The following is a 27342-nucleotide window of genomic DNA, read 5'->3' as shown; positions in this document are numbered from 1 at the left end:
TATATATATACGTATATATATGTATATATATACGTATATATGTATATATATACGTATATATATACATATATATACGTATATATATATGTACGTATGTGCACATTTGTGCTTTTTTGCATAAATACATGCTGTGCCTGATGGTAATCCATATGAGTGTATGAGACATGCGTGTATGTTCGTGTAAGGTGTGTGTGTACTTTGGAGGTGCACCTTAATGTAGGAATACGGATAGGTGTGGCGTGTATGCGTGGGTGCCCGGGGGAATAAGTGTTTTGCGTCTTTGTGCACACGTGTGTGTGTAGATCTACAAAAGTGTGTGTACAGGCGGATTCGTGCGTAATGTGTGCCTTGCACGTGTGTGATATGCACAGTGTGCATGAGTGCATGTAACTGCAGGTATGAGCACATACAAACATTCCCTTGTTGTCCTTTGCTTTGCTTTGCTTTCCTCTTGGGGGATTATGGGGCTTCTGAGTGGCTCTTTCAGGAGCATGGTTTCCTGGACCTGAGAAGTACCGATGTCAGAGGTCCCATGTGAGTGAAGAAGCAGATGGCCTGAGGCTTGGCCTCTGAGAAGTGGGCGGAGGCTCCCGGGGCTACTGTTGTGGACCAGGCTGGTGAGGGCGTTGGGACAGGTGGGGCCTCAGCGCCCACTGTGTGCCCTGGGGAGTGTTCCTGCCACCCTGGGACTTCAGTACACCCCTCAGTGGTTTTCTACGCTCCTTCTTCCTTCCTTCCTCCCTCCCTCCCTTCTCTCTCTCTCTCTTTCTCTCTTTCATAAAGCCAACATAACATCTCACAAGGACCCCCTGTCCAGAAAACAGATGGGTAAGTGGAGACACGTGGCTGAAGGCCAGGGTCAGGGAGGTGGGGAGAGCCTCATAGAACACAGTTCTAGTCGAAGCCTAGGTTGTCCCTGGGCCCGCTCTGTTTGCATTCCAGCTTACAATGTTGAAATCATACCCACATCCATAATTCGGCTAGTCCTTATAAACTCGTTGCAGTGTGTTTGGGGAGGCTGGGAGCAGAGTGGTGAAAAGGACCGGCCTGGTCGCACTCCTGCTGCCTCTTCTATCTGAGCTGCTCCTGCCCCACAGCGTCCCTCTCAGCCGGGGTCGGGTGAGATCCCCTGAGCTCACAAGGTGAGCTGCTGTATCTGCATCAGGCCCATGGTAAGCAGCCCCAAAAGGGGGGCTTTTGTGCTTGTGATCGTCTCCATTTTCCAGATGAGGAAACACAGCCCTCCTACTTTGTTTGAATCGACCTGGAGATGCCAGAAAGGACAGAGGCCCATTCCGACCTCAGGTGCCCACCCTCCGTCATCACATGTGTTTTCTTGTTCTTCCGGCCTTGGCCAGACCGTGGTAAACCCCACATGTGGTTCTGTGGTTGCCTGCACAGAGCCACCGGGCGCCGGGGGCTCCCCCTTGGTGAGCGGCAGAATGCCCATTCCCCAGGCAGCCACCACCCACTCTGGCCCACAGATGCGCGGGTCTTGTCTAAGGAGGGCTCTGGGTTCATTTATGACATGCCACAGGCTGTGCCAAGCTGGTGGCAGAAATTACTTTATTTCACTGGTTTGTTTTGAAATTCAGTGACATAGAGGTTATGACCCCATTGGACAGATATGGAAATTGAGGCTCAGAGATGTGAAGTAACCTTTGACCCAGGGTCAAAGGGCTTCCGTGAGAACCCAAGTTGTTCTGATCCCAAAGCCCATGTTATTAGTCCCTCACCCTCTCACCCTCTCACCCCTTCCTTACCTTGAGCCTGGGGACAGCCTGTGCAAGGGTAAGACCAGGACGTTTGGAGCCACACTGACCTGACCTGAGTTCTATTCCAGACTTGCCAATGACTCCTTGTAGCCTGGGTAGTCACCTCACCTCTTTCAACCTCTGTTCCCTTACCTGGTGAATGGGGGCCTCATTGACCATCAAGTAGGATCATAGTGGGGTGTGGACCGCTATGCCCAGGTAGGGCCCAGCATACAGTGAGTAAATGGTGGCTCATGGTCTCCCCCCACTCCCACCACTTAGGACCATGCTTCCAAAGTTGAGAAGAATCAACTGAGCCTCTGGAGTTGCCTTCTCAGGTCAGGAAATTGGGACTAGTCATGAGAGGTAAGAGGAGGAGGTCCCTGTGGCAGAGCATACCTTCCAAAACATGTGGCCTCAGGAAGATTTCCAGTTCTACATACTGGAGCCTTGTCATTCTCCACCAAGAGATATGGGTTATTGCCCCTCTTCTGACTGGGCAGAACTTTGTGACTGCCTCAGTGAACAGAATAGAGCAAAAGTGATACTACATTAACTTCCCAGGCTAAATCTTAAAATGTGATAAGGCTTCTATCTGTCTGTCTCTGTCTCTTTCTGGAACCCAGCAGCCATATTGTGAGGAAGCCCAAGCCACCCGGAGAGGCCACTGTAGGTGCTCTGGGCCAACAGCCTCCATTAAGGTCTCCACCTTAGGCCAGCTTCAGTGCTCAACATGTGCACAAACGACTCTCCAAATGATTCCTGCTCCTGACTGCAACCATTTCAGGTAATGTCAAGTGGGGCAGAGATGAACTATCCCCTCCATGCCCTGCCCAAACGCAGATTTGAGAACAAAATGAATGTCTTGTTTCAAGCACTTAGGTTTTAGATACACAGCACTGAGTAAAAAGAACAGCCTTCCCGCTTCCCCGGCAACCTGTGAGCCACCCCAGCCTGGTTTAAGTAAGCTCCTCCCCACACCCCACTCCCACCCTCGAGATGTCTCAGTGGAACCTGGAGTCAGTCTTCTGCCCACCACTGAGCCCAGCTCTGTCACTTGCAACTACGTGCCCCTGGGCGGGTCACCAGCCTCTGTGATGGGAATTATAACAGTACCTCCCAGGAGCCCGGGGATTAAGGAAAGTGCCTGGCACAGAGGGAGTGTTCCTTAGAAGGGTGCAGGTGTGTGAGGCTGGGGAGAAAGGACAAGACCCAAGACATGGCTCCAGTCTCTGACTTGGTCAAGGGAGAAGGGGAGGAGTGTGCTTCAGGGAGGCTGAAAAGGGGTCATTTCTGGTTGGACATCAAGTGTGAGAAGCCCGGCTTCCTGCAGGGATAGGTCCCCAGGAGACACTGCCCTCAGGTTGCTCCCAGATTGACCCAGAGGCAGGAAGAAGAGAAGTGAGGCTGGGCAGGCTTGCCAGAATCTGGTGGAGGGGGGTGGACGGGGGGGGGGGGGGGGGGGGCGGCAGCGGAGAGCACAGGGGGCAGGATCCGGGTCAAGGAGGACAGACCGGGAAACGCCACCAGAACCAGGTGGACTCAGTTACATCTGCGCAAACATGGTTTCGGAGGCTTCTCAGAAACCGAAGTCACCCTCCGTCCCCCAACCGGGGCCAGCCAGCTCTATCTAGGGAGATAAAGTCATTGCGGAGGCTCCCAGACCAGAGACATCCTTATCAGCCGCTGTCGTCTGGGGTACTCAGGAATGTAAACATGCCTGTCACACAGCCCTGTGATGAGCCAGCCCCGGGGATGACACAAAGCAGAAGCACGGGGGAAGGGGGGGGGCAGCCCTTGTCCCCCTCCCCCATTCCCTGCCTGCAACTCTGCCTGCAGGGGAGAAGGGAATCCCAGCCTGGGGGTCCTTTAATGCCCTGTGCCGTGCTGAGCGATTGGCTCCAATCAACTCATTGAAATCACACAGCCCTTAAAGTAACCTTGTGAAGTATCCATTTCCAAGAGGAGGAAGCCGGGGCACAGGGAGGTGACAGCATTTTCACAACTTGCCAGAGCTGGGATTCAAGCCCCAGAGGCCTCGCTCTGTAGAGTGTGGTGGAAGCTGTGATCAGGTGGTCCAAGCACAAATAGTCCCGGCTGGCTGAAATGGAGTGAGATGGAAAGGGGTCAGCCCAGTGTGCGTGCATCGCAAGGCTCAGGCCCCTTCCCCACCACCTGCTCCCAGGCCCCCACTGGCCCCATTGGGCTGGAACCTGTGGCTTGGGGCTCCGGGGTTGAAGAGTCCCCTTTATGATGTGCTCCCAGGACCCAGAGGTGCCAACATCAGACAGCAGGAGCAGGGAAAGGGCATGGGCATGGGGTTTGGGGTCAGACAGATGGCTCTGCTCCAATCTGGTAGAATGACACTCAGGGGGGCTGCTCATCCCTGTGCCTCATTTTCCCCATCTGTAAAACAAGGTGCCGCCTAAATGCTCTTCCAGGGCCCTGGGCTCATTCTAGACTGTGTGAACCCGAGTAACAGTGACTGCACCAGCAGAAATGCAAGCAAGAGGCCGTCTGCCCGTCTTCCTGGGGGAGGAGGCATTAAGCAGGAACCTGAAATAAATCCTTTCCTCTCCCCTCCCTCCTGCCTGCCTCCCTTGCTTTCCCTTCCCCACCCCAGCCCAATAAGATCTGGTCCCTGGGCTGAGAGGCTCCCAGGCTGGGCAGAGGGCTATAAGCTTTGTGTCACAGGGGCTCAGATCAAGGTCTGTACAGGATACAGTGGGATAGGGTCCTAGAGTGAGGGAGGGGTCAAGACTCTTTGTGGGGAAATCTTTGGGGACATGATCCTTGAAGAATGGGTGGGTGTTTGCCAGGCAGACTAGCGGAGAAGAAAGCCTTGGGTAGGGCGAGCTGGGGGCCAAGGTCTGGACGCGGGAGTCCAGGTGGGAGCCTGTCTCCAACGAGGATAGACAGCTGGAGTGCAGGGGCTCGCCACGTCAGCAGGAACCAGCTGGACATGAGGAAGGGCCTTGAACACCAGGCTAGGGAGCCTGGGCTTTCCCCTGAGGGTGCTGGGGAGTCATGGGATGTTTTTGACGAGAGGAGGAGCATGATCAGAACAGTGTGTCCCAAATGTGTCTCTGCTCCTGGGAGGAGGTTGGACCAGAGCGGGCAGATGAGGGGGAGGCTCGGAGGGCACTAGGGATGTAGGCAAGAGAGAAGGAGACTGGAACCCTGTCGAGGGCAGGGGCTGTTTCAGAGATAAAGGGGAGTCAGGGGAAGGTGGCCCCAGGTGTGTGGCTGGCTTGGGCACCGTGCGGGTGATGGTGTCCATCACCAACGGAGACTAGAGAGTGGGGAGTGGTGCCAGGGCCCAGAGACAGGTTCTGTTTGGGACGCACAAAGCGCTGTTATATGGTGGCCAGATCCTGGGCTCGGGGCCTGACCCTAGAAATGCAGGCCCCGTGTCAGGCACCGAACTGGGAGGAGGGGTCGGGGAGAGGGTGGGAAAGGCCATAGTAGGGGAGTGTAAGGTGGGGTGACTAGGACTAGAAATGGGACACTGGGAAGAGGCCCCAGGTGTCTTCCTCTCCAGGGTCTGGGGAGGAGGCCTCAGGGGTCAGGACAACAGAAACGTTGGGAGCAGCCTGGGTCACTTGGCCCATCTTTCCATCCACGGGGGGACCCATCCCTCTAATCACGGATCAGCTTTATGGGCTCCCATTCCGTGCGTGCAGTGTGACGTTTAGATTAGAAGGCCTCCAAGCCCCTTCCCCTTCTGACTTTTTCCAGCTTGTCTTCCTCTGCCCCTGACTGACTGTGAGGCATTATGCAAGGCTTCCCCGACGCCGGGCCCCAGCTGCCTCTAATCCAGAGCCTGTATTAGACAGGCATGATCTCTAAGGTTGCACACAGGGCCTCAGTGTTTGTTCAAAGAGCAAGCCAGCAGATTCCAGCTGCCGAAGCCCCAGACTCTGCTCATCCCCGGGAGTCCACGCTCAGCTCTGCCTCGCAGGACAGTTGGCCTCCCCCCTGCCCTCAATTAGTCAGCTCCTGGGACGTGGACACAGCCTGTCCGCTCCCAGCTCTCCCACTCCCTGACCCCCCCCCACCCCAACCCCGATGCCCTGGAGCTGGGGAGGAACAGCGTGCAGGCCGGAGACTTTCTCTCCAATCTCAGGATGAGAGCCAGCTCCTCAGAAAAACCCATGGTCCCCAGAGCGGGGGTGCGGCAGCCTTGCCGACTGTCTGCGGACCCTGGAATTCAGAAAGAAGGCAGCTGGCGGCAGATAGACAATGACCTTTGTCTGCGTTTTTAAACCTTTTTTTTTTTTTTTTTTTTGCAAAGCACTGGACGCCATCACATGGACCCCCCTGGCCACAGCCCTCTCAAGAGGCTAGACCAGGAAGAGCTGTTACTATGCAGATGCAGAAACTGGGGCTCTGAGAGAGAGGAAGGAAGAGGAAAGAAGAGGAAAAAGTAGCCCAAAGCCCCACAGCAGTCGCAGAGCTGGGACATAAACCTTGGCTCTGCCACAAAGCCCATCATCTGCAGAGACTTCTGACTCGGATGATTCCCACACTTCCTCCAGAATGCACATCCTATCCTAGGGTCCCCCAGGCAGACGGAAGATGTCAGGAGGAGGGAAGTGCAGGATAGCCTGAGCCTGATGAACTACATGCCATAATGCCATCACCTGCACCATTGTGGGAGCTGCATTCCTCTGTCTCTACGTGGACCTGAGGTCATGCCATAGTCCCCAAGACCCTGGGCAACCTAGCCCAGCTGGCCCTCCGGCCTTTTCTCCTCCCTCTTCCCCCTCTGCCCTATGAGCTCCTGTCACTTGGTCTTTCTTGCTTTCTTCAACATACCAGGCTTCCAGCCACAGGGCCTTTGCACATACAGTCCCCTTACTTTAGAAGACGTGCCCCAAGCCCCAGCCCCTTCCATGTCCACAGTTAATGCCTCTTCATCCTTCCTTCTTTTTAAAATAACAGCTTTATTGACATATAATTCATATGTCATATAATTGACCTATTTAAAACATGTGATTCAATGGTTTTTAGTATGTCCACAGATCTGGGTAATCATCACCACGATCAGTTCTAGGACATTTGCATCACCGTCTAAAACCCTGTACTCATTTACCAGTCACTAATCTACTTTCTGTGTCTATAGATTTGCCTATTCTGGACGTTTCCTATAAATGGAGTCTTACATTTTGGTGACTGGCTTCTTTCACTTGGCATGAGGTTTTCAAGATTCGTCTATATCGTAGTAGATGATGCACCTTGTCCTCTTTTTATGGCTGAATGATATTCCCTCACATGGATGATACCACATTTTATTTATACATTCATAAATTGAGGGACATTTGGGTTGTTTCCACATTTTAGCCATTATGAATAATGCTGCTATGAACATCCATGTGCAAATTTTCGTGCGGACATATGTTTTTATTTCTCTTGCGTGTATTCCTAGGAGTAGAATTCCTAGATCATATGGCAACTCTAGGTTTAATCGTTTGAGGAACAGCCGGATTGTTTTGCACAGAGGCTGCTTTGTTTTCCAGTACAACTAGCAGGGTATTAGTGTTCCAATTTCTCCACATACTCATCAATGCTTTTTATTACGTCTTTTTGTAAATATATATACAGCCATTGTAGTGCCTGTGAAGCAACATCTCGCTGCGGCTTGGAGTGCGTTTCTCTGATGACTAATGACATCAGAGCATATTTTCATGTGCTTGTTGGCCCTGTGTGTACCTGTTTTGGAGAAATGTCTATCCAGATCCTTTGCCTATGTTCACATTTGTCTTATTACTGAATTATGAGAATTTCATATATATTTCAGATACATGATTTGCAAAAAGATTTCCCCATTCTTGATAGTGTTCTCCGAAGCATAAAAGTATTTAATCTTGATCCCGTCCAGTGTTTCTGATTTCCTTTCTGTTGCTTATGCTTTTGACGTGATATCCAAGAAATTATTGCCTAATCTAAGGTCACAGAGATTTATAACTATTTTCTTCTAAGAGGTTTAGTCTTTACATTGAGGTTGTCGATCCATTTTAAGGTAATTTTTGTGTATGGTGTGAGATAGGGGATCAACTTCATTCCTCCGCACGTGGATATCCAGCTGCCCCAGCACCGTTCGTTGAAAAGGCCGTCCTCTTAGGGAATGGTCTTGGCATCACTGTGAAAAATCAACTGTCTGTTGGGGCGCCTGGGTGGCTCAGTCGGTTAAGCCTCCAACTCTTGGTTTCGGCTCAGGTCGTGATCTCATGGTTTGTGGCTTTGAGCCCCGCGTTGGGCTCTGTGCTGACAGTGTGGAGCCTGCTTGGAATTCTCTCTCTTTCTCTCTCTGTTCCTCCCTTGCTTGTGCTCTCTCTCTCAAAATAAACTTTAAAAAAACCCCAATGGTCTCTCAATGTCATCCTTCCATCTTAACTCAAGCATCACTTCCTCAGGGAAGCTTCTGTTGACAATGCTCCCCACCCAACCTCAGCTTAGCCGGGTTCCCCTGTCTATAGGGGAAACACATAGGTTTTCTATATAGGTTATTTATATACCCGCGTAACGTAGTAGTCCTGAGCACAAACTCTGGAGACAGATAGGTAAGGTTCAAATCCCAGCTCTGTCACGTCCTAGCTGCCTGGTGTATCGTTTTATCTCTCATACCTCAATTTCCTCATCTGTGAATGGGGGATTTACTAACCTCAGAAGGCTGTCATGAGAGTTGATATGTGTAGATTGCATGACAGGCTACATAAGGTTACACGTATGAGCTCTTTATTTATTTATTTATTTTTTAAAGTGTTATTTATGTTTGAGAGACAGACAGAGCATGAGTGGGGGAGGGGCAGAGAGAGAAGGAGACACAGAATCCGAAGCAGGCTCCAGGTTCCGAGCGGTCAGCACAGAGCCCGACGCGGGGCTCGAACTCACGGACCGCGAGATCATGACCTGAGCGGAAGCCGGACGCCCAACCGACTGAGCCACCCACGTGCCCCCCATGTATGAGCTCTTATCGATCGCTGTCATCTCCTCAGACCTTAAACACCTCGACGGCAGGAGCCCTGTCTGTTGTGGCTTCCACGGAATCCTCATGGTCGGCACCAAGCCTGGCCCAGAGAGGGCATTCTGGCCATGTGACTTCTCTGGAACTCAGCTCGTTCCTTCCCTTCCTCTGTTGGCATGCAGCACTTTCTCTTCGCTTGAAATAAGAGGAAGCTCATATATAACACACATAAAGGGAACTGCACACCCGAGGTCCCCCAGAGCCTATAGGACACGGTGTGAAAATCACCGTCCAGGATGTACTCCTACGTGCCTCCCCGGCTCGGCTCAGAGCGGCCGTGATTCAGAGGCAGCTGATGTCTGAGGCTCTTAATTCAGCCCAAATGCTGGAGGTCTGTGTCTTGCGGCCTGGGGGAGGCGGAGGGCTACATTCCAAAGGGGAAAGCTCTTTCTTCCTTCTACCCACAGGAGAGGAGTCATGTGCCCTGAGGTTGTCCTAGCACCGATAAGCACGTCCTTGCTCTCATGCAGCTCCCTGACCCAGACCTGGAATGGCCTGGCTTCCGGGGCCACCTTCTCTTGTCTGCCTTTCCACCCTGATCTCAGACTCGGCTCTCTTCCAGGGGAGGCTCGCTGTGCTCCTGCCCAAGTCACCTACATACCCTCATTTTACCAGGGAGACAATCCCCGGGAGGCCCAGAGTCATGGCACAGCAAATAGGTGGCAGAGCAAAGATCCGAACCGCAGGCTCCTGACTCTCCCTTCGATAAAAGCCTCCAGTGTACCAGTGGGGCACCACCATCCATGTGACCACAGGGGAGGGACCAGTCTGGGAGCTGCTGGGGGCTAGGCCAGCTCTGTGGCCTTTGGGAGGAGAGAGAGCCCCAAGAAAGGCCCCTCCAAGGCAGATCCCCTAGCAAGAGGCCTAATGCTTCTCCCAGGCAGAGGTCCTGAGCCACAGTGGGAGGGAAGGTCCCCACTTGCTAGGCTGGGAACGCAAGTTATGGAGCTGGGAAGATCCGTGGGGTCACCTCCAACCTCTCTGACCTTCGGTCTCCCCCCACCCCACAGCATAAGGGTACTGGGGCCCACATAGCTGGGTTGCTGTAAGCGTGAAATGAGCAAGGACCTCACCCTCCGAGCCCTGTGTGAACACAGCTGTCACACACTGTCCCTAGCGCTGGGCAAGCTGTCAGCTGGGCCCCACAGGACTTGCCTAGTCCCTGTGTGGAGCGGGTCCAGAATCATGAAGAGGGGACAACGGACTTCCATATTTCTCTCAGGTCTTTGAGTTCACTGAGGATATTTTGTTTTAGGAACTATTATTTCTACCAGAAAAAAAAAAAAGAGAGAGTTTTATAATGCTAACAGTGTGTGGAGGAACAAACTTAGAAGAGTCACTGGCTAGTTGGAGAGTCATTTGGATTAAGTTTTAATCTTTTACAACTCCGATTTCCTTCGGACATTATCTTCAATTGTCTGGTTAAGACCAGGAGAGCCCAGAAATGGGAATGCGCAGGGGGCGGGGGGGGGGGGGGTGTAGAAAAGCACAGGGACTTCTGTGTCTGCGTGCTTCGAGTCCTAGGGTGGCAGACTATCCAGAGCAAGTTATTCAACCTTTCTGAGCCTCAGTTTCCTCATCTGTAAAACAGAAGAAGATGGGACGCTGCATCTGAAGGGCACTGCTCCCACCGCACTCGCCGAGTTGGAGCTCCTATTTGAAGTTTTTAAAGGGATGCGTACAGGGATGCCTGGGTGGCTCAGTGGGTTAAGCGTCCGACTCTTGATATCGGCTCAGGTCATGATCTCACAGCGGTCGTGAGACGGAGCCCTGCATCGGACTCTGAGCTGACTGCGCAGAGCCTGCTTGGGCTCTCTCCCTCTGTCTCTGCCTCTCTCCTGCTCATGCTCTCTCTCTCTCTCTTTCAATTTAAATAAATCAACTTGAAAAAATGTGCTAAAGTGCCACCTACAAGGTGCTGAGGAAAAGCTCCCCTCCAGTTGGGGGAGGCTGGGCACGCTTCCTGGTGGCAGTGGCTGGGCTCAGCAGCCCCGAGAAGACAAGCAGAGGAAACAGCCCGAGCAACTAGGAACCAAAGCAGAAAGAAACAAGTGGGACTACATCCAACTAAAAAGCTTCTGCACAGCAAAGGAAACCATCAACAAAATGAAAGGAAAACCCTGAGCCTGGCGGTGGGCTCCGTCAGTGGAGCGTGCAACCCTTGATCTCAGGGTTATGAGTTCAAGCCCCACATTGGGTGTGGAGATTACTTAAAAATAAAATCTTAAAAAAAAAAAAGAAAGAAAGAAAGAAAGGGAAACCTATTGAATGGGAGAAAATATTTGCAAATCATATATCTGATAAAGGGCTAGTATCCAAAATATATAAAGAACTCATACCGCTCAGTAGTAAAAAACCCAAACAATTTGGTTTAAAAAATGGGCCGATCTGAAGAGATATTTTCCAGAGAAGACGCACAGATGGCCAACAAGCACGTGAAAAGATGTTCTGCATCACTAATCATCAGGGAAATGCAAATCAAAGCCACAATGAGATGCCACCTCACACCTGTCAGAATAGCTGTCATCAAAAAGACAAAAAATAACAAGTGTTGGTGAGGATGTGGAGAAAAGGGAGCCCTCGTGCACTGTGGGTGGGAATGTCACCTGGTGCAGCCACGGTGGAAGACAGGATGGAGAGCCCTCAAAAAATTAAAAATAAAAGTTGAAAATAGAACTGCCATATGATCCAGCAATTCTGCCTCTGGGTACTTACCCAATGAAAACAAAAGCACTAACTTGAAAAAATACATGTATCCTGTGGTTCATTGCAGCATTATTTTCAATTGCTAAGATATGGAAACAACCAAAGTGTCTATCAATGGATGAATGGATAAAAAAAGTTTGGTACATATATATATGTATATATATATACACACATATATATATGTACATATACATATATATGTATGTACATATATATGTACATATATGTATGTATATATACATATATGTACATATATGTGTGTATGTGCATATACATGTATATATACACACATATACATATACATATATATACACATACATATATATGTATGTGTATATATATGTATATATATGTATATATACATATATATGTACATATATATGTATATATGCATATGCATATATGTACATACATATATATGTATATATACATATATATGTATATATACATATATGTATATGTATATATACACATATACATATATGTGTGTATATACATATATATGTATATGTGTGTATATATACATATATATACATATATATTCATTATGTATACATATATACATATACATATATACATATATACATATATATACATATATACATATATATACATATATACATATATATTCATTATAATATATATTCATTATATATGTATATATATAATGAAATATTATTCAGCGATAAAAAAGAATGAAATCTTACCATCGAGGACAACATGGATGGATCTAGAGGGTATTATGCTAAGTGAAATAAGCCAGAGAGAGAAAGACAAATACTGTATAATCTCTCTTATATGTGGAATCTTTTTTAAAAAATGATAATTAGAAAAATCCAAGGTCATAGATACAGAAAACAGATCGGTGGTTGCCAGAGGCAGAGGGTGAGAGGGGGTAAAAAAAATGGGCAACCTTTCTGTAGAAAGAGCGTGGCAGCAGGAAACCACAGGGCCCGCTGAGATGGAAGCCTTGGGGCGGGGAGATTCACGGAGGGGAGTCCAGGAAGAAGGTAGGGGTGAGGATGCGGCTGGGGGTTGTTGGGGAGCTCAGGTGACCTGCTCTGAGTCATCGGCAGGATTCTAACTGGGGCCTGTCTGCTTTCCCAGTGCTCGGGGGCCGCTTGTGGGAAGGGCTCCTGGATCTATTCTGGGAGCTCCCAGGGGATGGGGAGGGCCTCGTGATTCAGGTCTGCGCTGCTGTTGACACGCTTCCTGACATCATGTTGAGGGGCGTGTTCCTGGAGGGCGTGGCTTCCCACCGCCCACCCCCGCAGCTCCTCAGCCCACAGGGGGATCAAGGGAAGTGGGGTTTGACCCGTGCCCAAATTATTCTTCAAACAGCCTAAAAAGGCCAGCAAGAGACGCCCACGTTAATAATAAAAATAATTCCTTAAATGTGATCAGAAGCATGGGAGCTAACTCTGCGTGGCATGCCTTCCTGTGAGGTCACTCTCACTACCCTCCTTCCACAGATGAGGAAACTGAGACTCAGGGAGGGAAGTGGCTCCACCCAGGCCAGTCATTGGGAGACTGTGCCCCTAGGGGCAACTGTGTGTGTGCTGTGGGGGGAGGTTTGGACACAGCAGGGAAGGGGCCACTGCCTGGGGACATTAATCCAGTCTTGGGAGGGGTGACTGGGCCCCAGGTCGCTCATCGCCTTCATCACAGGCCCTGAAGCAGGAATGGCGGACTGGAACAGCATTCTCAGTAATGTGGAAGTGAGGAGACGCAGGTGGCCCTGACAAAGCTCAGTGTGACGTGGGGGCTTGCTGGGGCGGGATGAGAGAGATGGGCTCTGAGGGGGTGATGGGGGCAGGTCTCCTGGGCAACCTGCTGGCAGGCTATGGGGAGACTGAGGCCCAGGAAAAGGGGAACTGTCTATTCCAGGCAGGACTAGAATACAGCGGCCCCGATCTGAAGCCGTCCTCATGCAGAGTCCTGAAATGCAGGCACCCGGCTTTATCACTGGTGTAAGGGCAGCAACGTCCCAAGGGGACGGCTTCAGGGGCTGAGGCCTATTTGGAAGGACATGTCCTAGCTGTACTGCTGCCACCTCTGATATCACATCTCACATGGTACACAGGGACCCTCCTCCCCACCCGAGGCGAGGCCTGATTTGCCTGCTGGCTGAGCACAGTTTGTTAATTGAATGATTTCGGAACCCCGATCCCTGCTGGACCCACCTCTCTCTCCTTTGGCCAGCTGCTCTTCTCCTGGTCTGGTAACAAGGCCCGACAATGGTCTGTCATTGGGCCATTCCCAGGAGTGTCCAGATTTGGCCTGCCGGCCTGCCAGGGTCAGAGGGGACCTTCTGTGTGGCTCTGACTAACAAGCCCTTGGCTCTGTGAAGCATCACAACACAGCCTGTTGCCAGGGCGACCTCCAGACCCAGCGGCCTGGGACACGGGGCTTTGGCCACCCCCCCACTGGCTGCTGGCATGAGGACTTACATTGTGAGCCCTCTTTGGCTCAGACGGGCTGTGCAGGAGAATAAGGCTGGAGGACGCGGTGTCTGGGCCTTCGGGGCCAGCTAGCCTGGACGGACCTCGTCACAGGGACCAGGTCCTGGGCAACAGCATGGTTTCCTCCCAAGCTCTCCCCACCCCATCCCATCTATTACCAAAGTGTGCACTCCTGCCTTGTCCAGAACTTCCGGCATTCTCCCCTCCCTACTCCTCCCTGCCCTCAGCCCCAGGCCCAGGTCAGGCTCCCTCCTGAGTCAGTCAGGACCAAAGTTCAGTCTTCCCTCGAGACTCCAGGCCTCCAGACTCCAACGTGGCCTCGAATGGATCCTGTCCCTCCCTCTGGAAACACTCCCTAGCGTCCTGGTCATTCTCAGCCACGGCTGAATCTCGGCCTCCCACTAGGAAAAGCAAAGTTCGTGCAATCTAACCAACATATGCATATATTTATTTATAAATTATATGCATAGCCCACATACAAATATAGAGGATGAATTATAAAACCCATTACCAAAAAATAGAAACTAAAAAAACAAGATTAAATAATACTGTTTTATGCTTTGTTTTCATTTTATTTAATGGTTTAAAAGAAAGCTTCTTAGGGCACCTGGGTGGCTCAGTCCGTTGAGCTTCTGACTCTTGATATTGGCTCGGGTCCTGATTTCCCGGTCGTGAGATCAAGCCCCGCGTCGGGTTCTGTGCTGAGCATGGATCCTGCTTGGGATTCTCTGTCTCCCTCTTTCTCTGCCCCTTCCCTGCTCACATGCTCTCTCTCTCTCAAAAGTAAATAAATAAACATTTTTTTAAAAAAGCTTCTTTCTCTAATCATATTATTACCAAAAATTCTGGTTACATGTATCTTATTTTTATGTATTTAAGATTTTTTTTAAATAATTTTAATCCTTAAAAAAATTTTTGATTTTACACTCAAATGTGGAGCTTGAACTCACGACCCCAGGATCAAGAGTCACACGCTCCACCGACTAAGATAGCTGGGTGCCCCAAATGTATTTCATCTTTAAATAAAATCTTTGTTAGGGATTCCTGGGTGGCTCAGTTGGGTCAAGTGTGTCTGACTCTTGATTTCGGCTGAGGTCATGATCTCACGGTTTGTGGGTTCGAGCCCTGCATTGGGCTCTGCGATGACAGCGTGGAGCCTGCTTGGGATTCTCTCTCTCTCTCTCTCTCTCTCTCTGCCCTTCCCCTGTTCCATCTCTATGTTTCACACACGAAATAAATAAATAAACATGAAAAAAATTTTTTAATCTTGGTTTAATGTTGTGATCCATTCATTTAAGAATCTGGTACTAAACTCACATTTGTCCACTTGGTTCAATGCTTGTTATGGCTGAAGAAAACACCTCCCAAGAGCGGGAGCTCCACAGGGAAGAGGTGTGTGGTTGGCTGCACTGGCTAAATTGTAAGTGCAGTTTTCAATTCGGTGCGGAAGTTTTTTGCTGAAATTTGGTTTAACGATGTCATTTAATGCAAACCAGTCAGAAGGTGTTATTTTTTTTTTTCAGTATTTTTGACAAGTGAATTCAGAATTTAGAAAATTTTAAAACAAGTTGAAAAGTTTTATTCCCCCGTTTTTTTTTTTTTAATTTTTTTTTCAACGTTTTTTATTTATTTTTGGGACAGAGAGAGACAGAGCATGAACGGACGAGGGGCAGAGAGAGAGGGAGACACAGAATCGGAAACAGGCTCCAGGCTCCGAGCCATCAGCCCAGAGCCTGACGCGGGGCTCGAACTCACGGACCGCGAGATCGTGACCTGGCTGAAGTCGGACGCTTAACCGACTGCGCCACCCAGGCGCCCCTATTCCCCTGTTTTTAAATGCATACATACGATACACGGGTGATACTCTGAGAACCACTCCGTCAACAACATCATTCCAGAATACCTGTCAGCAAAGTGCTGCCTCTCCAGCACATTTCTTTCCAAAAGGGGTCACCTCACTCGGTCTTAAAACCACATCTTTACCTGTGGTACTATGTATTTTTTTTAGTATCTGCTGGATAACATACCTTGATGTCACAGAAAGACCCAGCACATTTGGATCGTTTGTCTTTTCTTAACAGGCAAAAGTAAAACTCATCTTTAAGGTGGGATGAAGTATTTTGCTATGAAACAACCAGGAAATTTCTGTATGGTACAAAAGATTTTTGTGACCCCTGCCTTTGTCAATAGTAAGCTTTGTAAAAGATTCTATAATGTAAAGACTTTGCCTTTATAATATTAAGTGCCTGGATGACTCCTGTGGCAGGTTGACTAGAACCATCACTGGAGATGGGGGTGCCATTGTCAGCTAAGCCCACACAGTGGACTCCATGCTGCTTTTTCACAGCAGACCTGGGATACGGAACACGTGACCTATCACACCGTAGGCAACACGAGGGCACAGATGTCAGGCTACTTATTATTAGTAGAACTTCAACTTTTTTTTCCTTTTTACAAAAAAGGTAAAAATAAGTTTACAGAAAAGCTCTAGAATGTTCTTTCTACATGAATGGAGCACCTTGTGCCCCCATTTTGGACCTCTATGGCTGTACAATAGGGCCCTTGGCCATGTTCACAGCACCTCAGGAGCTGTTTCAGTCTTCCTCACATCTTGATTCAATATTCCTGAGTACACAGCACATTTTTGTGTCTTTCTCATACAAGGCATTTTATCTCATATGCCCATCCCCAAGGGACTGGCTTAAAAGTCTATCCATTCTTCAAGAGCCACCCCCAGGCTACCCATCCATAGAGTCTGATTCCCAGGCCAGAGTTGTTTATTCAACTATTCAACAAATGCTTATTAAACACCTACTATGTGCCAGATACTGATCTATAGGCTGCTGGGTATATAACAGTGAACCGAACAGACAAAAATCCCTCGCTCTGGGAGCTCACATCCTAGTGGGGTAGGTACTGATGTTCTAAGGTCAGTCCTTATTCCACTTACTCACAGCCGGTTGGCCATTTACAAGTTGGTCTCCCCCAGGAAAGCATTTGTTCCTAACAGTAGGGACCTCTGAGCCCGAGATCAAGCCCAGGTCCTAGCCCAGATCAGAGGGCTGATAGATACGGCTGGAATTAATGACTAATGCAAGGGTAACCCATGCCATGACCCCAGCTGTAGATGGGGATGGGAGGCCAAATCCAGACCAAGGCTTCCAGATGCCTGAGCCCGCCACCGGGTCCGGCTCTTGGAGCTCCATCTCACAAACACTGTTCCCAAGAGCCTCATGCCTGCTCCTGTGAGAAGGAACTGGACAGCCCCCTGTGGCCGGCAGGAACCACTTCCACCTCCGAGTGTCCCTATATTTAGCTGTGTGCTGTGACCTTGCAGCCCTCTCCTGCCCATGGCCGGAGGGAATTGCCCAGGCAGCTTTGATGGCCTGTTTTCCCAGGCCCCGCTCCTGTTTCCCAGACCCTCGGCATCCCTGCAGGAGGTGGGGCCCCCGAGCCCGGACCCCCCTCCACTGGCAGGTTCCGTATCCCAAAATAGCATCCGCACTTGGCAAGGAGAGATGGCCACCTGTAGGGACAGAGCTGCCCGGGTTGGGGGCGGGGGACGCCTGGAAAGAAACCTCCCAGCTAGCACACTCCTGTGTTCCCTGATCCTTCCCAAGCATGAAGTCCTTGGCCCTTAATGCTTCTGCTGTGCACGAGGCTGACTCCTCACTGCCAGAATAAGGCCTTGCACCTCACTTTCCACCGCCTCCCCACCGTACCGACCCCACACTAGCCACACTGTTCTACGAAGGGCCCCAAAGAAATACCCATCTGCCAAACTTAACCCAGCCCCTTACCCGCACCCCAGGAATGTCTTTGTTCTCTGTTGAAACCTGGCCAGTCTGTAAAGAATCAGTTCCAATCCTATCTGACCCACCGAGGCTCTCTTACACCACGGGCTCAAGGGAATCAGCTATGCTTCAGTGCCTTCAGTCCCTGGTCCCCCAGGCCTGCGCCCCCTAGAACTTCTGCTTGGTTCGAAATGCCCAGACTGATGGGTGGAGGATGGTTGGAGACTCTGGGGGGGGGGGGGAGGTTGTCCCCCTCCCTGTCTGGCCCTCAGTTTCTCCCCCCATGGAACAGAGAAGCTGTATTACATGACTTCCATGGGCCTGCCCAGTGGTCTAAACCTGCGATTCATCACCATCTGGGGAAATAAGGTCATTTTGGCAGACAGAACTCACTCAGACCCTCCGGCTCCTGGAGGTGTGGTCCCCTCCTCCTTTCCCCACCTCACCCCACAAAGCCAGTTGGCCCTGAGGCAGGTGCGGGCTCCTGAGGGGGGGTTCTCTGGCTGCTGCCAGTATGACGGGGCGCTGTGGTGAGGCTGGCTTCCAAACCAGTGAGGCAGCCTCCCATGCAAGGCCTCCCCCTCACCAGCCATCTGGTTCAGGTTTCTCTGCTCTGTCTCAGCTGAGACACTCAGCCGACAAGTCTTGTCAACTGGAATGAGATCTCAACCGTGGTATTTCCACGCTGTTTACTGCGACAGGGCACAGGCCCAGGGGTTCGGCACACATCACCGGGATCTCAGCAGGATGATGAGAAATCCCAGCAGAGGTGCTCTGGAACTTGGAGAGCGAGCCAGCTCTCGCCGCATTCCAGGGAGGCAATGAAGCTTCCAGAGGATGGTCAAGTGTCTCCAGGTTGATGAAACCCACTGGATTCTCAGGTGTGCCCTTTCTCCTTTCAGGACGGGTTGGAGGGAGCTTCCGGGAACTTTACCATCTAAACCAGACATGTTCCATTAGGGCAAGGATGGTAATTATTCCATGGCAATTTATTCAATAACTGTCCACCCTACAAGAGGCACCATTCTAGGCACTGGGATACGGGGGGGGGGGGGGGTGGGGGGAAATTGTCATAGGCCTTGCCCTCCTGGAACTGACATTCTAGGAAGGGAGGTGGACAAATAAATATATAATATCCCAGGGAGACATAAGTGCCTGAAGGAAAATAAAGTAAGGCAAGAGGACTACAGGCAGGCCAGGAAGAGGGCCTATTTTAAACAAGCCAGACTGGAAAGCTAACAGTTTCCCTCTAGAGGTTGACATTTGGGTCAAGACCTGGAAGAAGTGAGAGAAGGAGCTGTGGGGATATCTACAGGAGGCACGTTCCAGGCAAAACAGCCAGTGCAAAGGTCCTGAGGCGGGAGTGTGCCACAAGTGGGGCAGGACCTGAAAGTGAGGCGGTAGCAGAGTGGGCGAGGGAGAAAGGGAAGAAAAGAAGTACGCGGTAGGGGTGGGGGCGCCTGGGTGTCTAAGTCGGTTAAGCGTCTGACTCTTGATTTTGGCTCCCGTCCTGATCTCACAGTTTCATGAGATCAAGCCCCACGGGCCCCACGGCCTCTCTCTCTCCCTCTCTCTCTGCCCCTCCCTCACTTGCACTCGCGCTCTGTCTCTCTCTCTCTCTCAAAATAAATAAATTAAATTAAAAACAATTTGGAAACACTTTAGAAGTACAGGGAGAACGGAGGCTGCGACGCAGACTAAGCTGAACGGCATCTTTTCGTTTTTGTTGAGTATATAAGTTTTATATTACAGGAAGATATAAATTTTACATTACAATCCAGTAAAAACATGCATATGCAAAAATAACACCGAAGAAAACATTTCACAAATCATACCTCTACTATATGTATGCACTTGTATATATTTTATTTTATATTATGTATTTTATATTATATTATATATCATCTTATCTAAGCTTAAAAATAATGCTGGTTACAATCCTTCGATTGATCAAAGGGTCATGGCTCACGGTTTGAAAAACACTGGCATAGAGGCTTGTAGACCATTGTAAAGAGTGAGCTGGAAGCCAGTGGACAGGTTTGTGCAGAAGAGGGCTGTGGTCTGCTTTGCTTTTTGTTCCATTTTTTAAATTAACATGTAATTTACATGCAGTAAACTATCTCCTTTGTAGTGTAGAGCTCCGTGAGTTTTGACAAATGTGTGCGGTCATATAAACCTCACGTTTTGCTTTTGAAAGGGGTCACACAAGCTGCTGAGTGGAGACAAGCCGGGAGGGTCAAGCCTGAGGTCAAGCCTCAGTGGGACCGGGGAGAGCATTTGAAATAGCCCAGAGTGGGGTGGTGGCTCGGGTGCCTTCGGGGTGTATTTCTGAAGGCTGAGCAGAGGGATCTGCTGACATGTGGGATGTGAGGTGTGAGAGGGACTCAGGAATGACTGTGAGGCTCCTGGCCTGCCTGGGCAATGGGAAGATGGAGGGACAGAGCGGAAGAAGGGTCGGGAGAGAAAATCATAAGTTGTGGTTTAGACAAGTCAAGTGTGAAGGTCAATGAGACACTGGTTTGGAATGGCTGAGGAGCCAGGGCGAAGGGCGAAGGGCCAGTCTGAAGATCAGGGTGTTGGTATCTTTGCTCTCTGACGACCCTGAGAGGCGCTGCAGCCTGAGATGGCCAAGGGTGTGGGGTGTGTGGAAAGAACCCCGGGTCCTGGCTACACGAAAGGGGTGATCAGTGACGGTCAGGAGTCCCCAGCACGGAGGGAGAGTAAACATGAACAAAAGGCCTCCATATCTAAGTGGCAGCAACTGCTAAGGTAAGCAAGATGAGGGCAGATTGATGGCTGTAGCTCTCTTGGACTTTATTCCATAGACACTGGGGGGCGTAGCAAGTTTCTGAGCGGCAGTGGTTTGGGCTGAGCTGTGCCTTAGGAAGATTAATAATAATTATTAATTATTATTATTTTGTACTGTTTATTTATCATTTGATTGAATTGTCATTCTGACCAAGCCCTGCGTGAATACTTTATGCATATTAACTCATAAACCCTCCCATCAGCCTTTTCGGCTGATGTGGCTACTATTACTTCTGACTTACAGGAAAAGACACTGAGAGGCTCAGGAAGAGGTGAATGAAGCTGGGCCTGGAACCCAAGCAGTCTGGCTCCAGAGAAAGACTCGGCAAAGGGGAAACAACTTATTCCTGGGAACAGAGGCTGGATTCAAACTCAGGGTTTTTGGTCTATTGCCCAGGTGCCGGTGACCTTGAGAAGGTCACTGAAGGGGTCTGGACCCTGACTTCAGGCCTGTGCAGGTAGGAGTAGGATCCGATTTCCAGTGGCCCTGCTCCTCTGCTTGTGGCTGCTTATGGTGCCCATGCACTGGGCATCTGGCATTACCCTCCCCCCCCCCCCCCCCCCCCCCCCCCCCCCCACCCCGCCCCGGGCCTGGTGGGCAGAGCAGAGCGCAAGAGGCTCTTGGGTGGGATTTGGAAGCCCTGGCACTTGGGTCTTTGCTCTTTGGCTGGCTTGGCCTTCCCTGGGACCTCTGCTCCCCTGCCCAAAGTGGTAAGTTTCTTGAGGAGTCTGTTGCCATCTGGTCCCCATGTGCTGCCTGTGGGTCTGTCTGGGGCACTGGAGGATTCCATTGCAGTCCAGAGTAATTGTTACCAGAGGTGGGAGAGACTGGACGAGGAGGGGGAAGGGGTGAGGCACTGTCCAGAGCAGCCAGCAGGGCCTTTGGCGACTAGAAGGAGGGAGCGTGAGACAGAGGCAGGGGGAAAATCAGAGACAGAAGGGGACAGAGAGAGGGACACAGAGACAGAGCAGGGCAAGACTGAGGCTCAAGTAACCTCGGGAGGCAGAGTCAGACAGAGTGACACAGACATAGCGAGACAGGGAGAAAAGGGCATGGAGAGATGGACCCTCAGAGAGGAGGGAGAGGCAGAACAGAGAGGAGACAAGAGAGGAGGTGAAGGAACAGGGCTGAGAACACCAGACGGGGAGCGGTGAGACCACAACGTGGCAGGTTGCAGAGCAGCCAGCCCGGAGCCCAGAGGTGCTGTCATCGCAGCCTCGGTCCCCTGGCAGCCGCGGTCCTGCCCGCTGGCCTCCCAGAGCCCTGCCTGCCCTGCGCTCCCCACCTAACGATGCTTTACCTTCAGCCTCCCTCCTGGGCCGGGGGCCTGGGAACCCCTGCGTCTCCTCCTCACCCCCCGGGACCCGGCTCCCAGTTGCTTTCCCATTTGGCTCTAGAAACCATTTCACCAAGGGCAAGGGCAATGTTTAGAGGTGGGAAGAACACTGGATGATGCACCTTGGTCCTGTCCCTGCCTCCGTTCTCTACAACCTCACTCATCGCCCCCCTCTCTTTCCTGTGCCTCAATTTCTTCATCTGCAGAAGGGGCTGGCCTTGGCCTCTGGCTCTAGCTGTTGGGCCAGCAGCACAAATGGACTGCACGGACAGTGGACTGCTCGGGGCAGGCCTCCGTCACGCACTCGGTCACTGGTCCTCTGGTCTCCCTCCCCCCTCCCTCCATCTTTTCCTTCCTTCTCCCTTTTCTCTCTTCCTCCTTTCCTCCCCTCCCTCCTTTTTCTCTCTCCCTTTCCCCATCTTTTTTTGCCTTCCTCTCTGCCTCCCTCCCTTCCTTTCTCTCTCTCTTCCCTACTCACTGAGTGCCCTTCTATGCCAGCCCTAGGCTGGGCACTGATGCCTCAGAGGATCCTACAGGGTCCCTGGGTCTGGGGACCTCAGCTGAGGACTGAGGCACAAGGCCTGGGACTAGTAAAGCAGATCAAACTCCAGGCATAAATGTCCCCACCCTCAGGCCAGCTGGCCCTAGCTTATGCCACTCAGCCCAACCCCCATGCCTACACAGCCCTGCTTTGGGCAGTTCGGTTCAGGACACCAACCCCAGATGCACAGAAGCTAACCCTGGTGTAATCAAACACTTTCCATGTTAGAGTGAAGAGTGACCAGAGGGGAGCTTGCCCAAGGTAACACGGCCAGTCATAGCCTGACTCATTTTCTACTTCACCTTGGTCCATCCCGGGGTGGGGGGGGGGGGGGCGGGAATGTACAAATCCCACATGCGGGGTGAGGGCAGCCTCAAGCCGGACCTTTCCTAGGCCAGGGAAAGTCTACCGATGGCCACTCAGAATGAGGTCACTGATGGGATCCATGTGTTAGGTCCTGTCCCCCTCCACAAACCTCCAGGCCCTGCCCCAGGAGGCCCAGGAGATAACGGGGTGGGGGAAGGGTATGTGCTGTGTCAGTCCAGGCACCATGCCCAGAGATGATGTACTCTGAGGCCAACGCTGAGAAAAAGGAGAGAAAGTGGCCCCACGCTGCCACCTTACATCTATTTGGGAGGTGGGGGGCGGGCACAGAAAGGGAGGAGTCCTGCAAAGATCAAGCTTCAAGCTAGAGTGGTGTCAGCTTGTTGAAGCTGGGTATCTATCTGCAGTCTCCACGGCCTCAGGAGAGCCCAGGCTGTGGTTCCAAAGTGAGTCCTTCGGACTTGCCTAGCCAACCCTCAACGCCCTCCTACTGGTACCGCTTCCTTGATGGGGCCCTGAGGACGCACCAGCCGTGGGGGCCATTGTGTGCCTGTGCCATTTTTTACTAAACATCCCTCCCCAAATATTTCATCATGTTGCAACAGAGTCTTCATTTTGGGCTACAGGATACTCTGTCTTACCCATGCGCCGTAATTTACTGGGCCAATCCCCTCTTGCCGAATATTTAGGTTATTTTCGTTTATTTATTCATTTTAATGTTTATTCAATTTTGAGAGAGAGAGACAGAGAGGCAGAGCATGAGCAGGGTAGGGGCAGAGATGCAGGGAGACACCGAATCCAAAGTAGGCTCCAGGCTCTGAGCTGTCAGCACAGAGCCCGATGCGGGGCTTGAACTCACGAACCAGAAGATCATGGCCTGAGCCAACGTCGGAGACTTAACCAACTGAGCCACTAAAGTGTCCCTAGGTTATTTTTAAATACCTACCATTATATTTTAACTGTCACAAATATCTCATTGTATAGTTTGAAAGTTTTTCTCAAGAGGAATGTGCAGGTGTGGGGCTCCTGCCAACCCCGTGGACACCACGCCTGTTCGAGTCTAACTTGGCCTGTTTCATGATTCTCACTCTACTCCCAAGGGCTTCCTCCAGCACCAAAGGGTCTTCTTGTTCAGCCTGTGCAGGGAAGTGCCAGAAATTCCACACCCCCAGGGGCAATCCTCAATCATGAAAGTGGAAACAGGACAAACAACCCAGCCTTCAGCTCCCTAGTCTGAAAATCCTCATGTGTATTCTGTACCCCAGCTCACGCAGGATGCTCACGTGCCCTCAGTGGCGACCTGGTGATCAAACACACTTTCTGGGGCTCTCTCTGTCCCCATCTTGCTTCTCCTTTCCTTACTGTGTTTTCCTGGGGTCACCTCCTGAATGCACGGCCTGCGTCCCAGTTCTTGGCCTCAGGGCCTGCTTTGAGGAGCCCAGTTTATGAGCGGGAATGCTTGAGGCTCTTGGGTGGCTCAGTGGGTTAAGCATCCGGCTCTTGATTTCTGTCTGGGTTGTGATCTCACGGCGATCGTAAGGTTGAGCCCCCTATTAGGCTCTGCACTGACAGCGTGGAGCCTGTTTGGGATTCTCTCTTTCCCTCTCTCTGCCCTTCCCTGGCTCTCTCTCTCCCTCAAAATAAATGAACATTCAAAAAAAAAAAAAAAAAAAAAGAGTGGGGACGCTTTCTTTCAAAGGCTCAACGTCACCCGTGGGAAAGGGGCCATATCAGCTCAAGTTTCTTCTCATTCTATCTTGAGTTCACTCCCCGGTACCCCAACCCCTCCCTGCACAGACCAAGCTCAGACTTCGCAGGGCAGTGGAGCGGAGAGGGCACAGGCTTCAGAGACAGGCAGCCCCCACCACCAGCACTGGCGCCACCCTCGGGCATATCGCTTCGCCTCAAGGAGCCTCGATTTCCTGATCTGAAAATGAGCCAGCTGGGTTATGCGTCAGGCCGCGTAGAGCCCAAAGTCTAAAGGGAACTATATAGTCCCACCCCCGCCTTCCCACCCCTGGCCCCGCCCCCTTGGAACCTTCCGCCCGTGGCTGGACGGGGGAGGCTGTGGCCAAAAGCCACATCCCTAACTCTTTCCTGTCACTCTCACAATTACAGCTTACTGTGAATCAGGCTCTGTGCTGGAGGCCATGCATCAGTGGGGTCATTGAGTCCCCCGACAACACCACAAGGCCGGTGCAATGACTGTGCCCATATCAAAAAGAAGAGAGCTGAGGTATGGAGAAGAGGGGCCTTGGCCTGAGCCACGTGGCTGGTGCCTGGCCCTCTCTGGCTTCTGGAGCCATGGCCTCCAGCATCACACATCTCACCCTCGTTACCCTCTTTTTTTTTTTAATTTTGATTTTTTTTTTTAATTTTTATTTATTTTTGACAGAGAGAGAGAAAGAGAGCATGTGCTGAATGGGAGAGGGGCAGAGCAAGAGGGGACATAGCATCTGAAGCAGGCCCTGTGCTGACAGCAGAGAGCCCCAGGTGGGGCTCGAACTCACGAACAGTGAGATCATGACCTGAGCCCAAGTCAGACGCTTAACTGACTGAGCCACCCAGGCGCCCACTCACAGCCCTCTTGAGAGGAGAGGGATTCCTTGGAGCCTACTCAGGGCCTGGAACAAGAAAGCCACATCCTTGGGGTCTGTTGGGGGGAGAAAGTGACACCAGGAAATTCCCACACAGCTCTGAGGTTCGACCAGTGGGACAGCTGGGGTTTGAAACAGGGGGCTGTGGGCTCTGTTGGCCACACTTATCCTGGGGACACAGTTTTCTCGCTTGGGTCTAAGCCTCCTGGGAGGCCATGTGACACACGGGGAATCAGGGAGAAGTGAGTGAGGCCACCCAGAGTGGGCTCCAGAACCCACGGGCCGTCTGGGAAGCAGACATTCTTCTGGGGCTGAGGTTGAGTGGAATTCAGTGGGAATTCCAAAGGCTGCTTCTCCTGGGAGCCACTAGGAAGATGCCCTGCAAATGGCCTTTCAAGCTCTAGAACAGCATTACCCAATAAAATGTAATGCAAGCCATATATTTAATTAAATTTCTCTAGTAGCCACATTATGAAAGTAAAATGAAACAGGTGAGCTTAATTTTAACAATATATTCTCTCTTCCCTAATATGTCAAAAATATTAATCATTTCATCATGAGCCAGACTGCTCTTTCACTCCCACCACCCCCAGGACCTGTGCTGCTCTGGCCGGGGGCTTCTCAGAGGCAAGAGAATAGGAAGGCTTGGTCCAATGTCACAGTTTGAGGAACATGTCTGGGTCTCCCTTTCTTTCCCCATCAAGCCTCCAGCACCCCTGGAAACTTCATGAAAACTCTAGGATCCCAGAGGTCAGTCTCTCCCATCCCATCTTACTGTTCAGATGGGGTGCCGTGCGCAGTGTGGGCCCCCGAGGCAGGAGGCGTCTGGGCCAGAGCCTTTCGGCAGAAGACAGCAGAAGGAAAGAGGCCAGTAGAGAAACCAAGGTTGGGGGGAGCACGTTGTGAGGACTGGTAAGCCCGGATCACTCTGGCCCTTCTGGCTTGTGCACATCGACACACAAAGCATCCCACCCCATCCTCCCCCACCCCAGCCCATCAGCATACCCAACAACATACCCGCCTTTTAGAGCTATGCCATTCACGTCCATTGGCTCAGCCAGGATAACCTGAGAGTCTAGCCCTGCGGGGATGTGTGCCCATTATACAGATGGGAAGACTGAGGCCCAGAAAAGGTAGGAACCTGGTTGCTGTCATTAGACAGGTCATGGAAAGCCCCTTAGAAGCCCCTGGAAGCAGCATTTGGTGGGCATAGAAGAAGAGGCAGATTTACGGATCTCAGGGCCCAACTATGGCCTCTGAAGTTGGAGCCACCCATGGTGGCGGACAGGATCTGCAAGGGTGATTAGAATGTGCTGGGTCCACCATTACAAGAAACAGCCCTCCCTCCTAAGTTGGACTCCTCTGTCCAAGCTGAGAGGGGGCTGGGCCAGCAACCTCAGCACCTGTAAAGGGAACACCTCCAGTTCCCGAGTCAGATGGGGTGAAGGGCAAGAGCGGGAGCAGGTCTAGTTGGCTTTCAGGTTTCTGGTTTGAGCAGCTGAATGTGGGTGGTGACGCCACTTGCTGGGATGTGCGCCTTGCGGTGAGGCATGTGGAGGGGAGGGCTGAGTTCAGCTTGCACAGGGTGAGCCCCAGGGGGGACGCCCCAGGGGACCATGAACGGAGGAGGATCTGGGAGGTGTGTGTCCGGAGGGGATGCAGCCCGGAGTGTCACCTCTGGGTTAGCCTTCCCAACCATCCTGTTCCAAACCCCCTCCCCTCCATGCCTCCTGTGCCCCTTCCCTGCCCCAGGTCTCCCCAAGGCGCTTAGACCACCTAACATACTATTGACCTGTAGTTCACTTACCTGGCATTTTTGTCTGTTCCCCATTGTGGGGGTGGGGAGGCGGGGACTGTGTCTATTGTTTGTTCTGCTGCCGGGCCCCTGTGCTCACAACATTGTCTGCCTCAGACATATGGATGGATGAACACCCGGAGAGCCGAGGGCACGGGATTGGGGGTGGGGGGGTGGGGGACAGGGGGATATCCGCA

The 27342-nt window shown here is 51.4% G+C and overlaps 1 long non-coding RNA gene across 1 annotated transcript; it reads right to left on the bottom strand.

Moving 5' to 3' along the window:
* Positions 1-3690: 3690 nt before the first annotated feature.
* Positions 3691-13922, bottom strand: LOC125937740 (uncharacterized). Its single transcript, XR_007462498.1, has 2 exons — positions 13671-13922; positions 3691-3855 (listed from the first exon to the last, which is right to left on the bottom strand). It is a non-coding gene; the product is annotated as an uncharacterized LOC125937740 (long non-coding RNA).
* Between the last annotated feature and the right edge of the window lie 13420 nt (positions 13923-27342).

Source organism: Panthera uncia, chromosome D1 (genome assembly GCF_023721935.1).
Source record: "Panthera uncia isolate 11264 chromosome D1, Puncia_PCG_1.0, whole genome shotgun sequence".
In the NCBI taxonomy this organism is placed as follows: Eukaryota; Metazoa; Chordata; class Mammalia; order Carnivora; family Felidae; genus Panthera; species Panthera uncia.
The sequence above is the reverse complement of the archived record's forward strand: the minus strand, read 5'-3'. Positions and strand labels throughout refer to the sequence as shown.